This window comes from Furipterus horrens, unplaced genomic scaffold (genome assembly GCF_987537825.1).
Source record: "Furipterus horrens unplaced genomic scaffold, mFurHor1.1.pri manual_scaffold_11, whole genome shotgun sequence".
Lineage (NCBI taxonomy): Eukaryota > Metazoa > Chordata > Mammalia > Chiroptera > Furipteridae > Furipterus > Furipterus horrens.
In genome coordinates, this window is record NW_028327181.1 from 34,049,216 (window position 1) to 34,070,748 (window position 21,533).

The 21,533-nt window shown below is 41.9% G+C and overlaps 1 protein-coding gene across 2 annotated transcripts in view; it reads right to left on the bottom strand.

The window, feature by feature from the left end:
* The window catches only part of TBCEL (tubulin folding cofactor E like), a 54,592-nt gene extending 40,612 nt beyond the window's left edge, over window positions 1-13,980 (bottom strand). The window contains exon 1 of one of the 2 annotated variants that reach the window (XM_090291909.1): window positions 13,845-13,980. The gene's annotated coding sequence lies outside the window, so the exon portion shown is untranslated. Of the gene's footprint in view, window positions 1-6,613; window positions 6,764-13,844 lie in introns of those variants that run through there. The other variant, XM_090291908.1, reaches the window with a different exon arrangement.
* Window positions 13,981-21,533: the final 7,553 nt, after the last annotated feature.

The following is a 21,533-nucleotide window of genomic DNA, read 5'->3' on the forward strand; positions in this document are numbered from 1 at the left end:
GTGCTCCATGACTTAGAAGAGGAGACAACCCCTTTCTGCCCAGGGAAACAAGAAGAATTTGGGCTGGTGCACAGGGTTCATGTAGTAAGTAACAGGAAAGGATTAAATAGAAAGGCATAGACTAAACATCAGGCTGAAGAGTTCGAACAAATCCTTTGATATTTGTCCCTCAAAATGCATTCTCCTTTTCTTCCATAGTAAAACAATTTTTAACTAAATGCCTAGCCACTTCTATTTAGGACTGAGTAGATGACTAAGTTCTAATTGATGAGACAGAAACAAATAATTATATGGCCACTCTGGAAATCATCCTTAAGAGAGCCAGAGTATGCTTTTTGCCTGAGTTGTTCATTTTTGCTTTTGTTGCCTTTGCCCAAGAAGACATACCCCAAAAATATCACTAAGACCACTATCAAAGACTTTACTGCCTAAATTTTCTTCTAAGAGTTTTATGGTTTCTGGTCTTAAATTTAAGTCTCAAATTGATTTTGAGTTTATTTGTGTATATGGCGTTAAGAAAGTGGTCTGGTTTCATTACTCTGCATGGGCTCAGTTTTCCCAACACCACTTATTGAGGAGGCTGCCTTTACCCCATTCACATTCTTGCCTCCTTTGCTGTGGGTTCACTGACCATTTGGGCGTGGGGCTTTTTCTGGACTCTCTGTTCTGTTCCGTGATCTATGTGTCTTTTTGTGCCAGTAAAAACATCCGCCCACTTACTGAACCAAAGTTTAATCCGTACAATTTACCAAAGTGTAGATTACGGAATACATTTTATAATGACAACATCATAATTACCTTGAGAATACAGGGCTACCCTCCATCAGGATACTCACTGGTAAGCTTAAGGACAGAGCCTGTTTTAGTAGAAGACAGTTTGTTCCTTCTGGCCACACAGAGGGATAAGTGTCTGCAGGTGTCCTCTATCCCAGCACTGATTGTGTCAAAATTGAACTGCCAAGCATTCACCTAGGCCTTCAGGAAACTTCAAGTTGAAAGGCTCTTTTTTCAATGTAAATTTATCACCACAAGCCATGGACAATATGGAGCAGGTGCTATGTCAGCTCCCTAGCTCTTACTAAAGATTTTTAGAAATGGCTTAACAAGTCAAAGAAGTTACACTGCTATCTTCCATACAACTGGCAGTTTCAAAAGAACGAAGAGGATGTGTGAGGGGTGCTGAACTGTCAATGTCAAAATAATAGTCACCGAATTTAAATAGTATTGTTTAACTGGGAGCTTCAGAATCAAAACTATGCAATTCAAGAGCAATAATGTTATACACACTTAAATAGAGACACCTGGGGGATGGTAAAAATAGTCCTAGGAAGCAAGGAATCAGGGATCATAGGAAGTTATTCCTCATGACCACAGGCTTGGCAACTCTTTCAGACAGTCTGGGTTTTTTCTTCTCCCCCTTCACCCAAAGACTTAAAAGCAATGCCAGGCGCCTTCACTGGTCATTTTCCAGGACAGGCTATTGAACAAGCTTTCCAGGAATGCACATAGTGCACACATTAATACATGAATTTTGAATTGGAACATTAAGATTGCAAAATGAATCAGTAACATAAATCAACTCAAAATCTGTTGAGGCAGTTTGAGAAGGAACAGTAGGTGGGAAAGGAAAATTGAAAACCAAACAGACTGAAAAATGAGGAAATACAGGATGGAAAAAGATCTTTAAGTGGAGCCTTTGAAAAGGTTTTTTGGGGGTGGGAGAGTAATCTATGACTTTCTGAAAAATAAAACAGGTGTCAAATTACATCTGACTACCTCTACAATTGGCCTAGTGCTAATGCATTTGTAAAACTGCTCTAGATTGCTTAAAGTCAGGGAGCCAGGATTCTTGGGTGACGTTGCTTGGTTCCATTATCAAGTTGTGGACTGCACTTGTGAAAATTTCAACTCCTTTGTGTTTCAAATCTGAACTATAATGTGTTCTTGTAAAGTGCTTGGAGAAAGTCAGGATAAAGTGCAAGTTGGATGGATAAGGTACTCAGAATACTTTTGCCTAATAGATTAATATCAGAACAGAATACCCAGTCACCTAAGAACCCTTCCACTGCTATCAGACAATCTGTACTTTATGTCTCCAAAGTGCTAGGTAAAAATTACTATGAAACGCAACACAACTGAAAACAGAAAATAGGCCATGTCTGACCACTAGCACAAAGTACATCCTTATGCTGGTATACAAGATCAATATTTACTTCACACACCCACACTTCATAATGGAGTACCATACTTGACAAAGTGTGAATACTGCAAGTCTCACAAATTCCAAAAAAACAGTCCCAACATATTTTAAATCTTACAAAAATAGCTTTATCTGCTCGTACAGATGCACAGACTGCCTTTAGGAGGACAGAAGAGAAAGTAGTACCATCAGTACCTGTGGCTGACTCCAGAGAAAGAAACAAGGAACAGGGTGGGAAGGAAAGGTTTCCTTTTCGCCGCTCGCCTACCTGAGCCACCTGAAATCACCAGATGCACACATCATTTTTTAAAATTATCTTTTTGAGTGCTATGTCTGGAAATGACCTAAAAAATTGTCAAAGGGTTTTTAAATGCCTCACTATTATCAATTACTTGTAGAAAAAAATGGCAAACTGGATCATGTGGAATATAATATTAATAATAATTTACAAAGGAATTGGAGAGTGAGGAAGAAAAGAGAAATAAAATGAATGGCCAAACAGAATTAGATACTTTTGTAAAACAGCATTCGGAAATAAAAAGAAAGCAAAACAAAATACACCCAAGCTTCAGAACTGAAGTACAAAGGAAAGAGCAGGCAGGGGTGAGACGCAGAGTGAGATGACAGCATCCTGCCGTCTCACCATGGCTTTGGTGGGGAAAAGCACGTGCTCCACGACCCACAACGCAGTGTGTGACAGGCTAACAGAACACCTGCAGGCCCATGGGGTCACTTCCTTAGCTAGACCAGTTAAAGGTGTTCATACACGAATCATCCAAACTGTGTGCAAACCACTGCAAGCCTGGAACCATAATAGCTCCATGAGGCAGACGGGACAAAGCCACAAACAAGCCTAAGGATGCTCTGGGAGCTTCAGGTCTTCCTGCCACCGCTTATGGTGCAGACTAACCAAGAAAAGAGGGGTGTTTCCTGCAGCAGGAGGCCGATCTACAGGATTAAAATTACAGAAATAGGAAAGAGTTGGGAACTGATTTACAGTTCTAAAAATAAATTGCAATATGTCAAAATATGCATTAGTTTAGGATTAGGCTAAATCTGCAATAAGAGTTTTCATAGCTTAAAAATAGTGGAGAAGAGGTAAACACTCTAAAGTAGTTTAAAATTATTTTCAGCCATTTGACATGGACCTATTTATAGACAACCTATCTCATCTATTCATCAGAGAAGGGCAGAAAAAACTACACTTGAAAAGCCACCTGCCAATATTTTGCTACCTTCTATTTGAAAACAGAACTTAAGCTAAACATTTTGGATAAAGGCTACAATTTCACCTGCAGGTTCCTTTCGTCAGATGACATTTCATTCTAGCCATTTTTCTCCACGTAGGGAGGGGCCTATGTCCTTCACAAGACCGTCTAAGACTAAAAAGCTCTGTACCACTTGTTTAATAAAAATGGAGAAAGCAAATATATTTAATTAATTCTGTCATCTCTTTTGCACCTTATCAATTAGGCTTATTTCCCCATTCAAGTACTCATAAAATGAATGTCCTCACAAAGTTTAAAGCCTCATTTACTCTGTTCAACAGGAACCAGACAGTGCCTCTGTGCCAAACATTGTGCTAAGCACTGAAGAAGTGAGAAGGAATAAAATCCAAACTCTGCCCTCAGGATATCAGCAATCTGGAAGGAAATGCATGGAAGTAACACATACCTGAAATAAACCACACAAAAATAGTGAATTCAAACATAAGAAGTGATTAGTTTTTGGAAGTATGATCAAGGAAGCAGGTGAAACTTAAGCCATTCTGAAAGATGATGAAGATGAGGTTAACAGGGTGCAGAAGAGTATTTCAGGCACAGAAAATAATAGAATGTGAACAGGCACAAAAGACATGAAACACTGGCTATTAAGCAGTATTGCTAAAACATAGATTACGTGTGGGAGGAGCAGGGGAGGGAGGATATCTGACTGTAGGATGGTCAGTAAAGTCAGCTCACGATTGACCTTGCTCAGGTTCAACATTATTTTATAGAGATAAGAGTAAGAAAAATTTTGATAGATCACCATGAATAGTGTAAAGATGAGGATTACCAATCTTTACATAGAATATCAAGAGGTCAAAAATGATGAGAACTTTAAAACCCCTGGGCAATTAGGAGTTTTTTTGCCTTGGGGAAGCATTTTCAGTACAGACAAGTGGATGGAAACCATATACGAAGTTAAGGAAATAAATGAGGACAGTAAGTACAGACCAGGCCTTTGAGAAAGTTAGATGAAAGCAGAAGAGATGGGACAGTCTATGAAGAAAAGCCAAGTGTTCAGAGAGAGTTTTTTATAGTTTGTTCTTTTCTTTTTTAAGGAATAAAAGAGAAATTTATAGGCCGAGCTTTTTGTGGGGAGGGGGCAGGAGGTCAGTAACAACAAAACAAGTCTATGGAGGAAAATCTCCCAGAGAGTGTCAGACAACCTTTTAAGATTATTAGCTTTCTCATTTTTTGCAAGTATTTTTTATTATTTTTTTAAGACCATTCAATTTTTGCTTTGTGGACTCCTGAACGTCATCCAGAAAAGCTTCCTTTTTTGAGAGATTCCCCACTATACCCAAACCCTGCCAGATTCTTGGACACTATTTTAGGTAGCTGGACTTGTTTTCCCAAATCTTTCTGATCCTCAGCATAAGTGTACCCCAATAACACAAAATTACTCTAGGAAAATATATGTTATATATTTTTCCCTCCATGAAAAATTTAAAAATGAAATTAATAAAGGTCTATTAATAAGCTTCTTTCTAAATAATTGCTTTAAAAGTACAAGTGTATACATTCTGAATTTTTAAAATGTTCAAATGAAAATAAGTAAAAAATCTGTAACATCATGTAGTTTCCATGTAGATGTATTTCCCCTTTTTATTAGCTAAGCAAAGAACATAAATAAGTGTTACCAAAACATTTTCTTATCTGAAGCACATTGAGCTACAGCCATAACTGGAAGCTTTGGTCAACAGACTTAGATTAAGTCCGAGGATGCACCTTACAGTGTATACTTTTCCAGACCATTTTTCCATGCTATGTAGATATATTTTTTACACAAAGATGAAATTACTTTATATATGTAGTTTTGTAAATTGCCTTTTCACTGAATAGCTCATGAAAAAATAGACATATAGCTACATGATCATTTTTAAGGTTTGTAGAGCACTCCATTAATAAACTTTTGCAACTAAGTCATGAATGACAGCTATCTATACCATAAAAACACTTCAGGGACATTGTCCCAGTCAATATAATTAGACTAGATAGTCTCAGTCTTAATTTTATTTATCATAAAGTATGTAAACCTGCAATTCTATCTCAACTGCCTCTCCTGAGTGTTATGTAATATACTTAAGCAGATGTCTTCTTGGAATGAAAAAAAAAAAAAAAAGAAAGAAAAGAAACTAATTCCAATAAACTTTCAGAACTATTCTACAGAGTTAGTTTATCAATTCACAAATTTACATGTTCCACGTGAAACACTAGAATGTAGCTGATAAATCCATTATCATGACATGCCACGCAACTATGATTTCATAACCTGCTACAAACACCCTATTTTTCAAAGTCTCTTTCTCAACTGTACATTAAACTACATTTAAATATAGTAATGTGGCACATCAAGTTTTCACGATAGATTTTTTAAAAATCCAACATTGCCCAATGAAAAGTGAATTCAGACTCCTGCTTAGTCCCTGAATTAAGCTATTAGTAAGGCACTGCTACTACCCTCTTCCCTCCTGACAGCATTATGCTTCTCTCTAAGAGCACCACAGATAATAAAATATCTAACTCAAATTCTTTATTCTGAAGATATCTAAATCTGTGGTTCTGTTATCAGTAACTACAGCCTCAGAGCTGTAATATTTTCTATTAAACAGTTGTAATGCATACAAGGCACATTTGATGTTGAAAAAAAGATAGTTTTCTCACCTACCATTGCACATAGCAAATATGACTAACCTGCTTGCTTATAGTCTACTGTATGTAAACATAGCACTTAGAATTTCTGATCCAAATGCACTAACCCAAGAATTTTAAGATTGATGAGAAAGTATTTGAAAGGAAACTAAAATTAAGAAAATATTGCTACTTAGACTGAAGTACCTTTGTGTGAAAATATTCCTAAGCACTTCTTCCTTGATTTTCATAGATTGTTATTGTCCAGAAATGTTGGCTTAAACCAATTGTCTATATCCCTACTAAATTAGACATTCTAAAACAGAAAAACACTTTCCATAAACTTTCAGCAAGAACAACAGAGAAGTTTAATATTCACTATAGCCTTTATTTCAACAGCATCCAAGGAAGAGTTCCACTCCTACCCCGCCCCCCAACTCCTTCACAAATTTGCATATACCCCCTTTCTACTGGCCCAGATTCAACTTGGGAAAATCGCAAGGCTTGCTGCACTTACCCAAAATTCAGGAGGAGGCACATTTACTCTCAAATTTATGTTCTCCAAAAGTCAACTGTCCCGACACTGAGTTTAACAATCATTTTAAAGCCCAGTAATTTTCCACAACCACCCTCTGAAACAGACAAACTGGCACTTATCTCAGGTTTCTGTGGCCCAGCTCAGCATGCTAAGTCATACTTTCTGTATCCCTAATCTATTGAGCCTTACTGTCTTTACTAGACATATTTCACGTCAACAGAATATTGCATCACCACACAAATCTAGAAATACATGAACATCATTATACCCAAAATACCTCTTGTAACTACATCAAAATAACTGTACCACAAAACTAACAGCAATACTGAATGGTTTAGACATCAAGGGGGAAAAAATCATTCTCGACTTCTCCTTCCTGCCAAAAAAGTAATGAATATTCATTTTTTGAATGGATTGGTTTTCATCAGAAAAAAAAAAATCTTATGTACATGCTCTCTCTCAGCAGTGAATACACAAATTTAAAGTCTTCAGACAGTGAATATCAATCTGGGAAAAATGAAAGTTAATCCCTACCTCACAACTTAGAAAAACTCAAACCTGGATAACATGTGAAAGGCAAGCTTTGTCCTTATGAGAAAAAGTTGTTATATATTTTTAATAGAAAAGATTTAAAGATCTTGATATAGAAAAATATTTCATAAATAAAACATAAGAGGAATCCATAAAGGAAAGTCTGACCAGCAAAATGAAAAACTTTTAGATCATAAAAAAGACATTAAACACTTAAATACTTGCAACACATGTAACTAAGACAGAGAACTGAAAACAATAAAAGGCAAACAACCCAAATAGAAAAATGGACAAAACACATCAACAATTATATAACAGAAGATAAAATCCAAATGACTAATAAAACGTGTAAAAGATGTCAAGTTCCATAATATTCAGAAACAAAAAACTTAAACTTAATGAAATACTATTTTATTTAAATTAGCAAAATTTGAAAACTGACAATACCAAGTGTTGGAAAAAATGTGGAAGAGGAACTCCCACTACTAGTGGGAGTACGAATACCTTGGTACAAATGAATGCAAATACCTTGCAAAACAATTTTTCAGTCTAGTGACATTAAAGATACACACACCCTGCGAGAACTTGTTCAGGTGTACTAGGAGAAAAGCAAAAACTGTCCACACAGCAGTACTTCTTTGAAATTACAAAAATCCTGGTAGGAAAAAAAAAGGCCCTTATGTCCAAGAATGGGCAATAGGATAAACTGTGTTATAGTCATAAGATGAACAGTTATACAGCAATAGAAATTAACAATTGATAGTTCCCTATGACTGCTTCCTCATCAACACGAATGACTTTAAAAAACAATGTTGAATGAATAAAATAACTAATCACAAGAATAATACAATATAATTCCCTTATAGAAATTCAAAACCATAGAAAATGAATGACTATCATTTAGCTTCACTTACACATGTGCTAAAAACTGTAAAAAAAAGAAAAAGTCAGAGAATAGTAAACACAAAATTCAGAACTGTGACGTCCTTGGAGGGTGGGGATGCGTAATCAGGGAGATGTGCACACAAGGGGCAAAAACCACTCTTAATTCCCTCCTCAATCCTGCTCCTCCTCCACCAGTCCCCACTTCCAGAGTTATATTTGATTTCTTTTCCACTCACACCCCCAAGACTGATCAACAGTACCTCTGAAACACCCAATTCTTTCCATCTCCATTGCTTTACTCTGCTTCAAGCCTACATTAGCCTCTCATAGGATGGCTGTAATAGCTTTCTCCCCGCTCGCTCCTGAGGATACAACTCATTCTCCACAAGCAGCCAAGTGACCTCAAAATGTGAATCAAATCATGTCCTTTAAACTCTCCAGTGGCTTTCCTTTGCACTTGGAATAAAATGCACTCTCTTTATCATAGTCTGGAGGGCTTCCTCTCATCTGTTTCATGCTCAACTCTCTAGCCTTACCCCCTCCACCCTCTTCCTAGCCTACTCGGCTTCAGCCAGCCTGGCCTTCTCCTGCTCCTGGCTGATGCCCTCCTCGTGCAACCCTAGGAATGCACTTTTCCTGGCTCTTGGTTGAACTGGCTTCACCCAAGCATGTAAGCTTTAAATATTTAAACACAAATGTCACCTTCTCAATGAGGACCCCATCAAAATCAGCACCACTGTTACCATCAATCACGTATCATTTCACCCGCTTTCATTTTTTACAGCACTTACGATGATCTGTCAGTTTAGTGCCGGTTTTAGATCCCTCTACCCTAGCACCGAGTCTCACAAAAGCAGGGATTCATCAGTCTGACCCGGTGTTATATGGAACAGTGCCTGGCACTTGGCAATAAATACTTGGATGAATGAAAAAGTAGATTGTATTTTGAATAAAAATGAATATCTTCTGGCAGTGACATGAAAATCAAGTATACCAATCAGGAGTATGACAGAATGGAAAGGGAAATTTTGAAAATCCCTGGAAAAGCATTTACCTAAGAATAATTTTGGTTTAAATAACCCTTGTATCAAAAGTTTTCGTAATAAGTCACATTCCTAAGGACATTTGGGAATAATGTGTCAGTGCCACACAGGCACACAACCCTGAGTTTTGGTGGTGTGTCGTCTGCGTGCATCTCCTGTTTTCTGAAGAGCACTGTAGTTAAGAGAATGGGCTTCAGTTTGGTCTGAGTTCAATCGTGAATCTACACTGAAATCTGAGCACGTTACTTACCTCTCTGTGCCTGTAAAATGGAGCTATTAATAGCTATTTCATAGTCACTGTGGAAAATAAAGTTTTTAAAACATCTAGTTGTGACTGGTATGTAATAAGTAGTCAATAAAATGCAGTTATGATGAAAGCTGAGAGTAGGAAATCCAGACAAATGGAAAAGGTGATAGAACCAAATAACTAAACATCACCTGCCTCTAACAGAGGTGGGCTAATGAACTGGGAACAGCCCTAGCCAGTGTGGCTCAGTTGGTTGAAGAGTCATCCCATAAAACGAAAGATCATGGGTTTGATTCCCTATTGGGGCACATGCTAGGTTGGTGGGTTGAGTCCCCAGCTGGGGCGCATGCGGGAGGCCACGCATAGGTGTCTCTCTCTCTCACATTTAAGTTTCTCTCCCTCTCTCTTTCTCCCTTACCCTCTCTTTAAGAACCAATCGGCCTGTCCTCGGGTGAGGATAGAGAGAAAGTACGGGGAACATATGCCAGAACCAAATCCTTTTCTTCTGAAAAAGACAAATGTACCCAAAGCAATACAAAGCAATGTGCAAAGCACACTGAGAACGCCAAGGCAGTGCTGTCCTCACCACGGACAACGGCTACACATAAAGCTGAGTCTCACAAGGAGCCGCAGGACTCTGGGGGCGAAAAGCACAGGGTGTGTACAGGCCCAGCTCTGTGTCAATGAGAAGCGCGCTGCTGCCGCTACGGTGTGCGCGGCAAGAGGGCTGGAAGATGAAGAGGTGCAGTGCCAGGCGGTTAAGGGCAGCCCTCTGCTTCAGTCTGTCCTTATTATTCAGGCAATGGGGAGGCGAAAGGGGAAAAACTTAACATGCTGATTTGATAACAACACTCTAAAGCAGAACACCTTTATGGCTTTAAACACCATTATCTGCTAACAGTGAGCAATTAACAATGACTGACTTGGAACACATTCTCTCCGCTTTCATTAGTCATGATGATCATCCTTCTGACGACAACACATTAAAATCTTCGAGTTTACTCTGCGCCTTGTAGTATGTTGTTTTACATATGTTCTCTCAATGAATGATTCCAACACCCTTTGTGGGGTACTATTATTAATCCCATTTAACAGATTGGAAACCTGAAGCAGAAATACTACAGTCAGATGGCTAGTGCACAAAGGTAGGATTCAAGTCTAAGTTGCCTGACTCCAAAGCACTAAAATTAAACCAATCTGCTGATTGTTCACTTCATTTACATCACTGGCACAAAATTATATGTATGTACCTACTGTGATTTAAAGCATCATGCTAGGTCAGTGATTCTCAAATTTTACGGTACAGAAGAATCAACATTTTGATTCAGTAAGTCAGTCTAGGATAGAATTTTCAGAGATCTGTAATTTTAACCATAAATCCAGTTAATTTTGATTCATTTGTTTTGATAAACCCTGTACAAGGGATCCTAGAGATTCAGGGATACTTGAGCTTCCTGTCTTTTATGAGTTTACAATCTAAAAGGGGTAAAAACAAGACAAAGCAATTCTGGAAATGCAACACAGACAATACAAAAAGACAGGCTTCATGGAGGAAGGGTCATCTGTAATGAAATGAAGATGAGTAGGATTTCATGAAGAAAGGAAACAAGATTTCACGCAGACTTTCAGGGCTAATGTTACATACAAAGGAAGGTATAATGAGTAGACCACTTGGCAGGAACAGAGGATCTGCATTTAGGAATGGAAAAATAATGTCAGGGGAAAAGTAGAGGCTGTGGAATGCCCTTAATGTCAACCTATTCAGGATGGGCTTTATCTAGGGCTGGCACTGAGAAGCTACTATTGGTTTTTGAAGAAGGAAATGATGAATGACAATAATATTCTTTGACACTTTGCAAGATAATGCAGAACTAGAACAACAAATAACGGGAACAGGCTGTTAGCATTCTAATCTCAAAGAAATAAGAATCAGAACAGGGTCGTGAAAAAAGCTGAAAAAGGGAGGAATAGTAGACTAACTGCATGTAAGGGCAAAGCAAAGAATCACAGCTAAATGATTTTTTTCACCCTTTAAATCCAACTTAATGTTACTTTAAAAAAACGTTTTCTTATCCAGCTAACCAGGTTCAAAATAAATAAAATTCACTTATTTAATACACAATCCATGACTGACTAAAAGGTCAGTAAGTAGGTCCCTGAGTAACCAAAATATATGTCACATAGTTCAGAAACTAAAAAAGTAATTTATACATATATACATATTATACATAATATGTATAAGTGAAAGATTATTATTCAGAGCTACTATCTCATCTTATACAAAGTTCTAATAAATGTAAGTATCTACTTTTCAAACTCCCAGCAGTTTGGAAGCAAAAATTAGAAGGAGAAAATATCCTGCTACAGGTGGACATATCTAAGAGTCTAAGGTTCAAAAGAAATGAAAACTATAAAAAACAAACACAATCACTCAGGGCAAAATTCTCACAACTGTTTATTGATAGGTACACGAACGAGTCCCAGAAAAAGAAACTGGTAAGAATCTTCCTTAATGCTTCAAATACCTACCATGCATGCACACACACACACACACACACACACACACAAACTTTAAAATATTCTTTAAAGCTAAATATTTTAGAACTATTTACCTGATCGATCAAAAGGTAAAGGATGGTTGATATATGCCAACATAGCCCTGTCGTCGATAACCTAGATACAGTCAATATAAATAGTTAAAGGTACGAAAGATATATTTTACGACACACAAAGTTTAAAGATGATAAGAGTACTTTCTCAAGGCATCTAATCAAGAATGTGGCCAAACTGATGAAGTTTAATTTGAGTAATTCCTCCCTGAGGGCTGTGCCTTAGAATTCCATGTTCCAAATAATATGAAGGCATCCTCAACAAAAACTAACGCTATTAACTGGTCTTAAGTATACGCCCTATAAATTTACCCACTGAAATCATGTAACATCATTTGACAGTCAACATCCTGTTGCAATAGGCTGTGTGACAACCTTTAAAAGGACTTTAAACATGGTAACACATATAGGCTTCTCACTTGGTTTACCACACTCATTAATGTTTATTACAATACTATTCTTATAAGGACTTCACTTATTTTATAAACAGGTGAAAACATTTTCCTGGGGGGAATGACGATGCTGACTCAAAGTTATAGTTCAGTTTATGATTAAGTTTAAAATATTACCAAATTCACGTATCTTTAATCATGTAGAAGTTTACCACATTAATTATTGGAGTAAGTTTAGGTTTCATCTTGAGATTTTTTTAAACAGCAAGCAGAAAAGTAAATCAGTGTATATTTACAACACTGTAACACTGAAGTAAAACTGCCCTAACTATGCTGCAGGGATAAATGAAGGAAATGGAACTAGACCTGCCAAATTTTCAGACACAGCAAAAGATAAAACAAAATTAAGGAATATGCTTATTTCAAAAATCTCATCCAATGATCAAGCCAATTAAGATATCAAAAGTTAAGATTACGGTGCAAAACACCAGATAAATTCGCTGCACTGTAAATAATTAAACAAGTGAAGCAGCCGATTGGCCTGGTTTCTCCCCCACCCCCACCCCTGTCCTTGGAACCATCCCTCTTTTCCAGGGGCGCCCGACACGGGGACACGAATGGAAGCGAAAGGTGCCCTGGAAGCAACAGTTTTCACACTGTGGTTGGTGACGCACGAAACAGTGTAGTGGCTTCTCAGCTCTGTTTAATGAAAGCGAGTGGCGCATGACACAAATCATTGGGCTGCAGCACGTGTCCGAGGGCAAACATGCTTCGGGAGACTTGTAGTCCGCAGCAGGGACGTCCCAGGTCATGTCAGGAAAACGCGCCCCCCCCCACCAGGAGGGCGATTTAGAAGTTGTTCGAACACCGCCCCCCCCCGGCGAGGCAGCGCGGACCGCTGCAGACGCGAACGCTGGACGGCCTCACCGGCCCTCGGCGCCGACACAGCACCGCTCAGCGCTCCGGGGCCGCCCGGGGGAGCCGGGACCCGCCTCAGGGGCGCCTCCGCCGCGTCCAGGACGCTCCTGCCCCGGCGGCCTGGGGCAGCAGACCCCCCCGCGCCGCCCCGCGGAGGCAGCCCGGCGGCCGCTCCGCGTCCCGCCTCGCCCGGCAGCTCCCAGCTCGGGGCGCGGCGACCGCCCCCCGCCTTCCCCGTCCACCGCTCATCCCCGCAGCGCAGCCGAACACCCCGAGCCCGGGCTCGCCCGCCACTTCCCGTCCTCGCTTTCTTTTTCCCTTTTGTGATTCGGCGGCTCAGAGACGAGCTTCCTGTTCACCCGCCCAGCCGCCCCACCCTCCGCTGCGTCGCCAGCCCGCCGGGAGCACCTTCAGACGCCGCCGCCCTCTCCCGGGGACCCGCACTGGCTCCCGCAGGCACCGGGCCTGCCCCCGCCCCGGCCCAGCCCGGCCCGCCGCGCTGCCTTCCACAATCGGTCGCGTCCCGCTCCAGGACCCGGCACTGGCTCCCACTGCGCCCGCCTCCCAGGCCCTGGCCCCACTCACCCGCGCTCGGGAGGCGGGGTTCCGCGGCGCCTTCCCGGGTTGCGCCTGCCGCCCCCGCCGGGCCCGCGCCGCTTCACCTGGTCCCCCGCTCGGGCGGCAGCACAGGGTCCTGCATTGACCCGGAAGCAGCAAGCGCGGCCCGACGACTACACGTGACCCTGTCGCACGTTCGCGTCCGCTGCGTGAAGCGGCGGGGGCTGAGAAGCTGGTTGTCACCAGTCGGGCTCGGTTGCCATGGCTCCGGGATAACTGTACCGCTTGGCTGTCGCTAAAAAGATACCTCGTGTGTTCTTTCTGGGGCGCGTCGTGAGGGGACACGTGGGCGCATGGCGAGGGGGCTTCTGGGCGCATGGTGAGGGGACACGTGGGCGCATGGTGAGGGGACGCCTGGGCGCATGCTGAGGGGACGCCTGGGCGCATGCTGAGGGGACGCCTGGGTGCATCCTGAGGGGACGCCTGGGCGCATGCTGAGGGGACGCCTGGGTGCATCCTGAGGGGACGCCTGGGCGCATGCTGAGGGGACGCCTGGGCGCATGATGAGGGGACGCCTGGGTGCATCCTGAGGGGACGCCTGGGTGCATCCTGCGGGGAGGCCTGGGAGGTGGGGAGGCGCCCACACTGAGTCACCACAGAGTGCGCTAGGGGCAGGTCAGAGCACACCTGGGATGCCGAGGCCGCAGCTAACCGAAAGGAGCCTGGGCTGAGCTTTTGCAGACTCTCTTGGAATTTACCCTGGTTGGCCCTTACCTGGTCGCCCGCGCCCTGTCTCTGGCTTCAGTGTCCTCACGGGGCGCGCTCTAGGCTGTAAGCCAGCACCATCCGAGGACGCTTCCGCGGCAGACGCGGAAGCACTCCGGCCTGTGTCATGTGTCCCTTCCCAAGGCCGGCGGCATCCTGAGCGGTGGGTGCTGCGGGACAGCGTGGCTACAGCAGCCGCGCTTGGCCCCTTCGCGGTGCCAGGCGCGAGCATAGGCTGCTTCCAATTTCACAGCCTTCCCGGGGGGGTATTTTATGGAGTGGAAATCTGCAGCTCCCAGAGTTAAGTAACCTGCCCAGACCACCCATCTAGGCGAAGATCTGAATCGGGTGCATCTGGCACCGAAGTCAAGCCGATGCCCGGCACGTTGCTGTTGTACAGCTCTGCACACGCGCTCTCTGACCGTGGGCTGCGAACGCGGACGGAAGCCCTGGCCGTTTCCTCCGCAGGAGCACACGAGGTATTGGGTGGTGCTGGCTGATCTGCAGGGACTCAGTCTTGCAAGGCTGTGCTACGACGGTTTGAGTGGAAGAAGTCTCTTGCAGGGCGAGTCGGGAAGCAGGGGCTGCGCTAGGTGTGCAGGCCTGAGGACTGGACGGCGCCTGGAGGTGGGAGACGGCATTCTTCACGAGAGACCCACGGCAACTCCGGTCTTGTCTGCCCTTGTGCCTACCTAGGACTTAGTGGAGTTAGAGGGGAACATCTGCAAGAGCTGGTTAAAGGATGTTCTCTGAGGATCCAGGGAGCTGAGCCCAGCGGTGTGGCTATCATTTGCGGAGGCGAGACGTTGCTCCTCCTGCTGCAGAGAACACGTGGTCTTTCTGGACCCCTGTGATCCCATATTGTTTGGTTTGATGTTGTCGAAGAGGTTTCTTAAACTCTCCTCTTTTTAGATTTTAGTTTTCTTTCTGTTGTTAGGATGTTTTCTATTGCCTGTTGTCCAAATTGCTGATTCAGTCTTCTGCTTTGTCTAATCTGCTGTTGATTCCTTCTAGTGTATTCTTCATATCAGCTATTGTATTCATTTCTTTATTACAATACTTTATTTTTTATTTGTTTTTATTTATTATGTATTGTTTTGGGTGTACTGCTTAGTTGTTAAACAATCATATACTTTACATAGTGTTCTCTTAATTATTTCCAATGCCCCAATTGGCACTATACATAGTTATCACATTATTGGCTGTATTTCCTATGCTTTATGTACATCCCCACGAAAATTTTGTGACCACCGATTTGTGTTTCTTAATCCCTTCATCTCTTTTACCCAGTGACCCAACCCCCCTCGCCATTGGCAATCACCAGTTCTCTCTGTAACTATGAATTGGTATCAATTTTGTTTTTTGTTTATTTTGTTCTTTAGATTCCATACATAAGTGAAATCATATGGTTTTTCTCTTTCTCTGACTGACTTATTTCACTTAGCACAATACCCTCTAGGTCTATCCATGCTGTTGCAAATGGTAGTAGATCATTCTTTTCTATGACCAACTAATATTTCATTTTATATATGTAACATAGCTTTTTTTATCCACTTGTCTATTGATGGGCCAGTGGGTTGCTACCATAGTTTGCCTATTGTAAATAAAGCTGCAGTGTATATAGGTTTCCTAAAGTCTTTCAAATTAGTGTTTTCGGTTTCTTTGGATAAATCTCTAGAAGTGGGATCACTGGGACATAAGGCCATTTCATTTTTAATTTTCTGAAGAAAGATCATACTGTTTTCCACAGTGGCTGCACCAATCTGCATTGCCACCAACAGTGTGCTAGGGTTCTCTTTTCTCCAGTCCTCACCAATGCTTGTCATTTGTGGATTTATTGATAACAGCCATTCTGACGGGTGTGAGATGTTATCGCATGGTGGCATTACTTTCCATTTTTTGACAATTAGTGATGTTCAGCATCTTTTCATATATCTGTTGGCCATCTGTATGTCTGCATTGGAGAAGTGTCTATTAAGATCCTCTGCACATTTTTTAAATTGGATTTTTTTTCTGCTGTTGAATAGTGTGAGCTCTTTATAAATTTTGGATATTAACCCATTCGTCGGCAGCCGTCCGTCTCGACGATGGTGTAGCTTCTTAAGAGTCTATCTGCACCGCCGAGAATGGCTGTGCAGTCCGACTCGGGAGTGACACGGTATCTGTCTCCTCCCGTGTTGAATCGACATCTTGCGATGACGCTGGAGTGTCCTCTCCAGTGGAGCTGAAGCTACAGAGCCTGGGCAGGGTGATATGGAGGGTCTGCTGTTGCCCATGCAGCAGACCCCCCCTCTCTTCGCAGCTAAAGGATCCAAGGGAAAGACGGAGTCAATACAGCTTGGCTTCAGGTGCGCCGCAGGAGTTGCCGGTGTTGACTACAATGTCAAACCGCCTTAGGGACTCCGGCTCCGGATTTTCTGTCGGGGTTTACTCCCTTAGCCTTTCCCCTGAAGAGGTATGCCGCAAGGCAGCGGAGGTTTTTTGGAATCAGAGTTTTCCTTCTCTGATGTGCCCTGACTGGAAGATCGAACCAGCGACACTTAGCTCACAGGCCGACGCTCAATCCACTGAGCCAAACCAGCCAGGGTTAAAAACCATATAGATAAAAAAAAAAAAACACAAAAAACAACACTTAACCCATTATCAGATGTATTATTGGTGAATATGTTCTCCTACCTAGTAGGATTTCCCTTCCTCTTTTTTTCATGGTTTCCTTTGCTGTGCATAAACTTTTTAGTTAGATGAAATTACATTTGTTTACTTTTTCTTTTGTTTCCATTGCTGGAGGAGATATATCAGGAAAAAAATCTTGCAAAGAGAAATGTCAGAGATTTTTACTGCCTGTGTCGTCTTCTAAGATTTTTATCATTTCAAGTCTTGCATTAAAGTCTTTCTTAAAAAATAAATTAATTAATATGTGTGTGTGTGTGTGTTTAGAGAGAGAGAAACATCAATTTGTTGTTCCAGTTATTTATACATTCATTGGTTGATTCTTGTGTGTACCCTGAGTAAACCTGCAACCTTGGTGTGTCAGGACACTCTCTAACCTACTGAGCTACCTGGCCACGGCTGCATATTTAAGTCTTTAATCCATTTTTACTTTATTTTTCTATAAGTTGTTAGTAAGTGGTCTAGTTTTATTCTTTTGCATGTATCTATCTTCCAATTTTGCCAGCACTATTTATTAAATAAACTTTACTCCTTTGTGTGTTCTTGACTTTGTCAGATATTAATTGATTATATAGACATGGGTTTACTTTTTGGCTCTCTGTTGTGTTCCATTGATTTATATGTCTGATGGCAGGACCATCCTCTTTTGATTACTATTGCCTTGTAGCATAGTTTGATATCTAGTAGTGGGATAGCCCAAGTTTATTCTCCCTTCATAATATTGCTGAGGCTTTTCAGGGTTTCTGTGGTTCCATGTAAATGTTTGGATTATTCATTCAGGTTCTGCAAAATATGCTAGTGGCATTTTGACAGGTATTGCATTGAACTGATAGATTGCTTTTGGTAAGTAACATTTTTAAAAGATTTTATTTATTTTTAGAGAGAGGGAAAGGGAAGGAGAAGGAGAGGCAGAGAAATATCAGTGTGTGAGAGGTACATAGATCAGTTGCCTCTCACATGCCCTCAACTGGGGACCTAGCCTGCAACCAAGGCATGTGCCCTGACTGGGAATCAAACCAGTGACCTTTTGATTCACAGGCTGGTGCTCAATCCACTGAGCCACACCAGCCAGGGATGTATGGACATTTTAACGATACTAATTCTTCCTATCCATGAACATTGTATATGCTTCCATTTGTATTCTCTTCAATATTTTTCATGCTATTTTATTTATTTATTTTTTATCATTGTTCTATTACTGTTGTCCCATCTTTCCTCCATTGCTCTCCTCAGCTTCACCCACCTCCCCCCTCTCCCACAGTCAATCCCCACCCTGTTGAACATGTCCATGGGTCATTTACATTAGTTCCTTGAATAGACCCTTCCCCTTCTTTCTCCCCTTCTCCCCCTTCCCCCTCCCTTCTTGTCCCTGTCAGTCTGTTCCTTGTTTCCATGTCTCTGGTTCTATTTTGCTCATTTGTTTTGTTCATGAAGTTCCTGTATAGGGTGAGATCATATGGTATTTTTCTTTCACTGCCTGGCTTATTTCCCGTAGCATAATACTCTCTAGTTCCATCCTTGTTGGTGCAAAAGGCAGGAGTTCCTTCTTTTTTTCTCCTGCATAGAATTCCATCATGTAAATGTACAGTACCACAATTTTTTGATCCACTCATCCACTGAAGGGCACTTAGGCTGTGTCCAGCATTTGGCTATTTTAAATAATGCTGCTATGAACGTAGGGTTGCATAGGTTCTTCTGAACTGGTGGTACGGGATTCTTTGGGTATATTCCTAGAAATGGAATCACAGGATCAAAAGGCAGTTCCATTTTTAGTTTTTGAGGAAATTACATACTCTTTTCCACAGTGACTGCACCAGTCTGCATTCCCACCAACAGTGCACCAGGGTCCCTTATTCTCCACATCCTCCCCAGCACTTGTTGTTTGTTGATTTGTTAGTGAACGCCATTCTGACTGGTGTGAGGTGGGATCTCAATGTGGTTTTAATTTACATCTCTCTGATGGCTAGTGATGTTGAGCATTCTTTCATATTCCTATGGGCCTTCTGTATATCCTCCCTGGTGAAGTGTTTGTTTAGGCATTTGCCCATTTTTTAACTGGATTGTCTGTCTCCTTGGGTTGAGTCATAAAAGTTCTTTATGTATTTTGGAGATCAAACCTTTATCTGAGGTATCATTGGCAAATATGTTTTCCCATATGGTTGGTTCCCCTTTCATCTTGCTGATGTTTTCTTTAGCAGAGCAGAAACTCTTTAGTTTGATGTAGTCCCATTGTTTATTCTTTCCTTTATTTCCCTTGCCCTGGGAGATATATCAGCAAAAATATTGCTGCGTGGGATATCTGAGATTTAACTGCCTTTGTTTTCCTCTATGACTGTTATGGTGTCACAACTTACATTTAGTCTTTTACCCATCTTGAGTTTATTCTGGTGTATGGTATAAGTTAGTGTTCTTGTTTCATTTTTTTTGTATGTCCCTGTCCAATTCTCCCAACACAATTTGTTGAAGAGGCTATTTTCACTCCATTTTATGCTCCTTCTCCCTTTGTCAAATATCAATTGACCATATAGACCTGGGTTTAATCCTGGGCTCTCTATTCTGTTCCATTGATCTATATGTCTGTTCTTAGGCCAGGACCACATGGCAGACGTTGCTGGAATTGGTGGATGCTGGAAAACTCCCATAGCGCGTGGGGTTCGGGGGGCAAGATTTAAAACAGACCACCAGTACAGTCTCTCTTCCTCTCAGGGCCTGCTCAGATCTCACCGGGCCTTTCGCCTTGCACGGTTTTGGGGGCCAGCTCACAGAGGCAGCGTCTGACGATGAGAGCTGCTTCTCTGTGCTGTAAGCTGGAGCCCCGCCCGACCCCTTCGCACTATGCGGGTCTGGGAATGCTTCCATTCTCTCACCCTGAGAGCAATGCACAGAGGCATGGGCTGGGAACAAACACCAGCCCTGGGGGTGACAGCAGCCTGGTGCAGCAGGCCCACGCAGACAGTTTGGGGTGAGACAATGTTAACCTCATTTGCTGGCAAGTTCTGGAATAATTCATATAATCTATTGTCAGCAGCTTTCCAGTCTAATACACCCAGTAAAATTCTTAAAACAACTGCAGGCTCTTTTTTTTTGGTTCAATATCACCTCTCCACTCTGACATATCTGGCCCTGGCTGGTTTAGCTCAGTGGATTGAGCGTCGGCCTGCGAGCTAAGTGTCGCTGGTTCGATCTTCCAGTCAGGGTACATCAGAGAAGGAAAACTCTGACTCCAAAAAACCTCCGCTGCCTTGCGGCATACCTCTTCAGGGGAAAGGCTAAGGGAGTAAACCCCGACAGAAAATCCGGAGCCGGAGTCCCTAAGGCAGTTTGACGTTGTAGTCAACACCGGCAACTCCTGCGGCGCACCTGAAGCCAAGCTGTATTGACTCCGTCTTTCCCTTGGACCCTTCAGCTGCGAAGAGAGGGGGGGTCTGCTGCATGGGCAACAGCAGACCCTCCATATCACCCTGCCCAGGCTCTGTAGCTTCAGCGTCATCGCAAGATGTCGATTCAACACGGGAGGAGACAGATACGATGTCACTCCCGAGTCGGACTGCACAGCCATTCTCGGCGGTGCAGATAGACTCTTAAGAAGCTACACCATCGTCTCTTGAGACGGATGGCTGCCGACGACGAGGCCAGGACCAGACTGTTTTGATTACAGTTGCCTTGTAATATAGTTTGATATCACATATTGTGATTTCTCCTATTTTGTTCTTCTTTCTCAAGATTGCTGAGGCTATTAGGGGTCTTTTTGGGTTCCATATAAATTTTTGAAGTATTTGTTCTAAGTCTGTGAAATATGTCATTGGTATTGTACTAGGTATTGCATTGAATCTATAAATTGCTTTGGGTAGTATGGACATTTTAATGATGTTGATTCTTTCCATCCATGAACATGGTATAAGCTTCCATTTACTTGTATCTTCCTTAATTTCTTCCTTCAGTGTTCTGTAGTTTTCTGAGTACATGTCTTTTACCTCCTTGGTTAAGTTTATTCCTAAGTACTTTGTTTTTCTTGTTGCTATAATAAATTGGATTTCTTTCTAGTTTCTATCTCTGATATTTTATTGTTGGTGTACAGAAATGCCTTCGATTTATGAATATTGTCCTACAAAGTGGTCTATCTTTGAAAATGTTCCATATGCATTTGAAAAGAGTATATATTTTGCTTCACTGGAGTGAAAGGTTCTGTATATATCAATTAAGTGCGTTTGATCTAGAGTGTTGTTCAGTGCCACAATATCTTTAATATTTCTTTGCTTGGAAATCATTGTTGACAAAGAG